Below are 8,083 nucleotides of genomic sequence, written 5' to 3' on the forward strand. Positions count from 1 at the left end.
AATTATGGTGACCATGATCCCAGTCGGTTGCTTCTCAGGAAAATGACCTTACTGTTCTCTTGATTAAATAAACTAAATACTTTTTTTTTTTTTTTGGTTTTTCGAGACAGGGTTTCTCTGTGTAGCTTTGCGCCTTTCCTGGAACTCGCTTGGTAGCCCAGGCTGGCCTCGAACTCACAGAGATCCGCCTGCCTCTGCCTCCCGAGTGCTGGGATTAAAGGCGTGCACCACCACCGCCTGGCAACTAAATTCTTAAAAGACTCAAACACCAGTGAGTTTTGAATTACCCATTTGAGTCATGTAGTCAACTGTCTATTGCAGTAACTGGTAAAAGATTTCTATGTGAAGCATGGTTTCTGCCTTCAGAACAGAATAGGAAGAATAATTTATGTGTTCACTGCAGGGGAAAGAAGACAGGCAATTAACTGCTGGAGTTGCCATTATGAAATAGGACCAGATTGTGGCAGGGCTACTGATTTGTAATTTCTCACCATGTATTATTTCATATCATGTTAACGAAGGCTGGCCAGATTAGTGGATATACAATTTGGAAAGGTTCTTTTGAGCCAATGAATACTGAATTTATAACTATTGGACTCTCTTGCAGATATATTTAATCCTGTTTTGCACTGTTAAGTCAGCTCAAAGAGTTGAGACAGACATCATTGATTGTAGATGTGTGTGTTAGGTGACTAAGCTCAGCAGCAAAAAATAAAACAAAGTGCAAAGTGAAACAGTTGGTTTCAATTCCAGTCCTATAACAGGGAATGGCCTGCTCCTAATCAAAGCCCGGTTAGCTATGTGTTTTTTAATTATATTTATATTTTTAAATGTCAATTATTATTTTCACTTTTTTTATTTTCTTTAATTGTATCACTCCTCTAATATGTTTGTTTTATTCTATGTATTTCCCAGTCAATAAGGATTCCCTTGAATTTTTCTCAGATATTGGTTATTTTTATTTTTCTATTTAGAGCACTTTCTTCTCTCACTCAGGCTTTCCTCACACAATGTAATTGAGAATTGCTTTGATCGTTTAATCCTGACTGTGCTGTTGAGGGCTGGGAAGACAGTCCTGCCATTCCTTCTATTTTGGGTCATACCTGGTCAGTGAAAAAGAAAAATAGACCAGTAAATGAGTATCCTCGAAAGTATCTGACATTTTTTGGGAATTTACAAGTTAATAGGGACCTGTGCAATAATTGAGTCTACAGACCAACTTTAATCAAGTTTAGACACAGTAAAGAAAAAGATGAGCAAGAAAGTTGGTGAAACCTTTCCTGCTGTGACAGTAGATGACATTAGTAATGAATACTAAAGTAATCAATGTCAGATGATCAATAACTGTCCTGACTGCCCAAGACCAAGCAATCAAGAATGCAGCTAAAGAACATGAAACCAAATTACTATTTTTAACTCTAGTTGAACCAAAATAGAACATCTGAATATAAAGATGTGATCCTGACAAACAAGACTGTTGTTTTCCAGGTTTAAGATGTTTAGCCTGGATCTTGCCCCAGACTTCCCTTCTGAAGCACAGGTGAGTCCCCTAACTTGCCCCCAAACCCATCCCTGGGCACCAGCCACTCCGGGGAAGACCTGTCCAACTTGGTCCCAGGTTCTGGCCACCGGGCAGGTTCCCTTCTAGCCCCACCGAGAAGGATCCCCTTCTCCAAGACCCCTGGCAGACCCTGCAGTCTCCATGCCCTGCCACCACGCCCATCCGCCTGAGCCACAAGCCTCTTCCTGAGACTTAGTGGCCGGCCCCCAGCTCCCATCTTGCCCCGGACTTCCCTTCTGAAGCACAGGTGAGTGCCCTAGCTTGCACCGGACCCCATCCCTGGGCACCAGCCACTCTGGGGAAGACCTGCCCAACTTGGCCCCAGATTCTGGCCACCGGGCAGGTTCACTTCTAGCCCCACCGGGAAGGATCCCCTTCTCCAAGACCCCTGGCAGACCCTGCAGTCTCCACGCCCTGACCCCACACCATCCACCCAAGCCCCAAGCCTCTTCCTGAGACTTAGAGGCCGGCCCCCAGCTCACATCTTGCCCCAGACTTCCCATCTGGAGGAGAGAGAGAGAGAGAGAGAGAGAGAAAGAGAGAGAGAGAGAGAAGAGAGCTCCCATCCTCCCCCGGACTTCCCTTCTAGACAAGAGCTCCCATCCTGCCCCGGACTTCCAATTTGGACAAGAGAGCTCCCATCTGGACAAGAGAGAGAGACTTCCTGAATCTGTCAGCTCTGTCTGAACCAAGTGTGCGGATAAGGCCAAAAACGAACCACAAGGACATGGGCAGATGTCAAGGCAGAAACACATACAACAAAATGAATAGCAATACAACATCACCAGGCCCTAGCCCTCCTCCAACACCTAGACTTGAACATCAGAAATTGGAATAAGCAGAAGAAAATAGCCTTACGAATGTCATCATGAAGAAGCTAGAGGCTCGTGTAGAGGAAAAGACAAAAAAATGTGAAGAATGTTGTAAACAACTAGAGGAAACGGCAAACAAATTAGAAGAAATCAATAAAGTCCTGGAAGAGAACAATAAAATACTGAAAGAAAATCAAGAAAAATCAATGAAACAAATGAAGGAAACAGCCCAAGACCTGAAAAGGGAAATAGAAAAAATGAAGAAGACACAAACAGAGGGAATGCTGGAAATAGAAAATCTGAGAAAACAATTGGGAACTTCAGATGCAAGTATAATCAACAGAATGCAAGAGATGGAAGAGAGGATCTCTAGCGTTGAAGATACAATAGAAGAAATAGATTCATCAGTCAAAGAAAACACTAAAGCCAACAAAGTCATGAACCAAAATGTCCAAGAAATTTGGGACACCATGAAAAGACCAAACCTATGAATAATAGGGGTAGAAGGAGAAGAATACCAACTCAAGGGCACAGAAAATATATTCAACAAGATCATAGAAGAAAACTTTTCCAACTTAAAGAAGGAAATGCCTATGAAGATACAGGAAGCCTATAAAACACCAAATAGACTAGACTCCCAAAAAAAGTCCCCTCGCCACATAATAATTAAACAGTTAAACATACAGAATAAAGAAAGAATATTAAGAGCAGCAAAGGAAAAAGGCCAAGTGACATATAAAGGCAAACCTATCAGAATAACACCCGATTTCTCAATGGAGATTTTGAAAGCCAGAAGGACCTGGACAGATGTAATGCAGACACTAAGAGACCATGGATGTCAGCCTAGACAAATATACCCAGCAAAACTTTCAATCATCATAGATGGAGTGAATAAGACATTCCATGACAAAGCCAGATTTAAACAATATTTATCCACAAACCCAGCCCTACAGAAAGCACTAGAAGGAAAATTCCAACCTAAGGAAGTCAGATACACCCTCGAAAACACAGGCAATAGATAAAGCCACAGCAGTAAACCCCAATGAAGAAAAGTACACACACATCACCACCAAAAAATAACAGGAATGAACAATCACTGGACATTAATATCCCTCAATATCAATGGACTTAATTCACCTATAAAAAGACATAGGCTTACAGAATGGATACGAAAGCAGGACCCATCTTTCTGCTGCATATAAGAAACACATCTCAAATTCAAAGATAGACACTACCTAAAAATAAAAGGCTGGGAAAAGACTTTCCAATCAAACGGTCTTAAGAAACAAGTGGGTGTAGCCATCCTGATATCCAGCAAAATAGACTTCAAACTAAAATCAATCAAAAGAGATCAAGAAGGGCATTACATACTCATCACAGGAAAGATCCACCAAGATGAAGTCTCAATTCTGAACATTTATGCCCCAAACACAAGGGCACCCACATATGTAAAAGAAACATTATTAAAGCTTAAATCACATATAAAACCCCAAACATTAATAGTGGGAGACCTCAACACCCCACTTTCACCACTGGACAGATCTCCCAAATTGAAACTTAACAGAGAAATAAAGGACTTAATTGATGTCATGACTCAAATGGACTTCATCGACATCTACAGAACATTCCATCCTAACAAAAAAGAATATACTTTCTTCTCAGCACCCCATGGAACCTTCTCAAAAATCGACCACATACTTGGTCACAAAACAAATCTAAACAGATACAAAACAATTGGAAAAACCTCCTGTGTTCTATCAGACCACCATGGTCTAAAGTTGGATTTCAACAACAACAAAAACTACAGAAAACCTACAATCTCATGGAAACTGAATAATACCCTACTGAATCACCAATGAGTTAAGGAAGAAATAAAGACAGAAATTAAAGACTTCCTAGAGATCAACGAAAATGAAGACACCACATATCCAAACCTATGGGACACTATGAAAGCAGTACTAAGAGGGAAATTCATAGCACTAAACGCCCACATAAATAAGCTGGAGAAATCTCACACTAGTGACTTAACAGCACACCTGAAAGTTCTAGAACAGGAAGAAGCAAAGTCTCCCAGGAAAAATAGATGCCAGAAAATTATCAAAGTGAGAGCTGAAATCAATAAAATAGAAACAAAGAGAACAATACAAAAAATTAATGAAACAAAGAGTTGGTTCTTTGAGAAAATCAACAAGATAGACAAGCCCTTATCCAATCTAACCAAAAGACAGAGAGAGAGCATCCAAATCAACAAAATCAGAAATGAAAAAGGGAACATAACAACAGACAATGAGGAAATCCAGAGAATCATCAGGTCATACTTCACAAACCTCTATTCCACAAAACTGGAAAACCTAAAAGAAATGGATAATTTTCTGCATAGGTACCACATACCTAAATTAAATCAAGACCAGATAAACTATTTAAATAGTCCAATAACCCCTAACGAAATAGAAACAGTCATTAAAAGTCTCCCAACCAAAAAAAACCCAGGACCAGATGGTTTCAGTGCAGAATTCTACCAGATCTTCAAAGAAGAGTTAATACCAATACTCTCTAAATTGTTCCACACAATAGAAACAGAAGGAACATTACCAAACTCCTTCTATGAGGCTACAATTACCCTGATTCCTAAACCAAACAAGGATACAACAAAGACAGAGAACTACAGACTGATCTCCCTCATGAACATTGATGCAAAAATACTCAACAAAATACTGGCAAACAGACTCCAAGAACACATCAAAACAATTATCCACCATGATCAAGTAGGATTCATTCCAGGGATGCAAGGATGGTTCAACATATGAACGTCTGTCAATGTGATACACCATATAAAAAAACTCAAAGAAAAAAACCACATGATCATCTGAAAAGGCATTTGACAAAATCCAACACCCCTTCATGATAAAGGTCTTGGAGCGATTAGAATTACAGGGAACATACCTAAACATAATAAAGGCAATTTACAGCAAGCCAACAGCCAACATCAAATTAAATGGAGAGAAACTCAAAGCAATTCCACTAAAATCAGGAACGAGGCAAGGCTGTCCACTCTCCCCATACTTATTCAATATAGTACTTGAAGTTCTAGCCAGAGCAATAAGACAACATAAGGAGATTAAGGGGATACAAATTGGAAAGGAAGAAGTCAAGCTTTCCCTATTTGCAGATGACATGATAGTATACTTGAGCAACCCCAAAGATTCCACCAAGGAACTGATACAGCTTATAAACACCTTCAGCAACATAGCAGGATACAAGATCAACTCAAAAAAATCAGTAGCCTTCCTATATACAATGGACAAAGAAGTGGAGAAGGAAATCAGAGCTACATCACCCTTGACTATAATCACAAATGACATAAAATACCTTGGGGTAACACTAACCAAGCAAGTGAAGGACCTATATGACAAGAACTTTAAGTCCCTGAAAAAAGAAATTGAAGATGTCAGAAAATGGAAAGATCTCCCATGCTCATGGATAGGCAGAACTAACATAGTAAAAATGGCAATCTTACCAAAAGCAATCTACAGATTCAATGCAATCCCCATCAAAATACCAACACAATTCTTCACAGACCTGGAAAGAATAATACTCAACTTCATATGGAAAAACAAAAAACCCAGGATAACCAAAAGAATCCTGTACAATAACACAACCTCTGGAGGCATCACAATCCCTGACTTCAAGCTCTACTATAGAGCTACAGTAATAAAAACAGCTTGGTACTGGCATAAAAACCGACATGTGGACCAATGGAATCGAATTGAAGACCCTGACATTAATCCGCATACCTATGAACATATAATATTTGACAAAGAAGCCAAAACTGCACAATGGAAAAAAGAAAGCATCTTCAACAAATGGTGCTGGCAAAACTGGATATCAACATGTAGAAGGCTGCAAATAGATCCATATCTATCACCGTGCACAAAACTTAAGTCCAAGTGGATCAAGGACCTCAACATAAATCCAGCTACTCTGAACCTGCTAGAAGAGAAAGTAGGAAGTAGTCTTGAACACATTGGCATAGGAGACCACTTCCTAAATAGAACACCAGTAGCACAGACACTGAGAGAAACAATCAATCAATGGGACCTCTTGAAACTGAGAAGCTTTTGTAGGGCAAAGGATACGGTCAACAAAGCAAAGCGACAGCCTACAGAATGGGAAAAGATCTTCAACAACCCCACATCTGACAGAGGACTGATATCCAGAATATATAAGGAAATCAAGAAATTAGACATCAAAATGCCCAACAGTCCAATTAAGAAATGGGCTATAGAACTAAACAGAGAATTCTCAACAGAGGAAACTCAAATGGCTGAAAGACATTTAAGGAATTGTTCAACATCCCTAATCATCAGGGAAATGCAAATCAAAACAACTCTGAGATACCACCTTATGTCTGTTAGAATGGCTAAGATCAAAAACACTGAAGACACCTTATGCTGGAGAGGATGTGGAGCTAAGGGAACTCTCCTCCACTGCTGGTGGGAATGCAAGCTTGTACAACTACTTTGGAAATCAATATGGCGCTTTCTTAGAAAATTGAGAATCCATCTTCCCCAAGATCCAGCTATACCACTCTTGGGCATATACCCAAGGAATGCTCAACCACACCACAAGAGCACTTGTTCAGCTATGTTCATATCAGCATTGTTTGTAATAGCCAGAACATGTATACAACCTAGATGCCCTTCAACTGAAGAATGGATAAACAAAATGTGGTACATATACACAATGGAATACTACTCAGCAGAGAAAAAACAATGACATCATGAGGTTTGCAGACAAATGGATGGATCTAGAAAAAATCATCCTGAGTGAGGTATCCCAGACTCAGAAAGACAAACATGGTATGTACTCACTCATAGCAGGATACTAGATGTGGAACAAGGATGACTGGACTGCTATTCACATCACCAGGGAGGTTACCTGGAAAACAGGACCCCAAGAAAGATACAGGGATCGCCCAATGACAGAGAAATGGAATGAGATCTACATGAACAGCCTGGACATGAGTGGGGGTAGTGAAGGGCAAGGGTCGAGGGAAAGAGAGCTTGGGTGAGCGGAAGATCCCAGCTGGATCAACAACAGAGAGGGAGAACAAGGAATAGGAGACCATGGTAAATGAAGACCACATGAGAATAGGAAGAAACAAAGTGCTAGAGAGGCCCACAGAAATCCACAAAGATACCCCCACAACAGACTGCTGGCAATGATCGAGAGACAGTCCGAACTGACCTACTCTGGTGATGGGATGGCCAAACACCCTAATTGTCGTGCTAGAAACCTCATCCAACTACTGAGGGATCTGGATGCAGAGATCCATGACTAGGCCCCGGGTGGATCTCTGGGAGTCCAATTAGTGAGAATGAGGAGGGTTTATATGAGCAAGAATTGTTGAGACCAAGGTTGGATAAAGCACAGAGACAAATAGCCAAACGAACCGAAACACATGAAATATGAACCAATGGCAGAAGGGTCACCAACTGGATCAGGCCCTCTGAGTGGGTGAGACAGTTGATTGGACTGATCTGTTTGGGAGGCATCCAGGCAGTGGGACCAGGTCCTGTGCTCATTGCATGAGTCGGCTGTTTGAAACCTGGGGCCTATGCAGGGTCCCTTGGCTCGGCCTGGGAGGAGGGGACTGGACCTACCTGGACTGAGTCCACCAGGTTGATCTCAGTCTGTGGGGAAGGCTTTG

The sequence above is a fragment of the Peromyscus eremicus genome, unplaced genomic scaffold (assembly GCF_949786415.1).
Source record: "Peromyscus eremicus unplaced genomic scaffold, PerEre_H2_v1 PerEre#2#chrX_unloc_1, whole genome shotgun sequence".
Lineage (NCBI taxonomy): Eukaryota > Metazoa > Chordata > Mammalia > Rodentia > Cricetidae > Peromyscus > Peromyscus eremicus.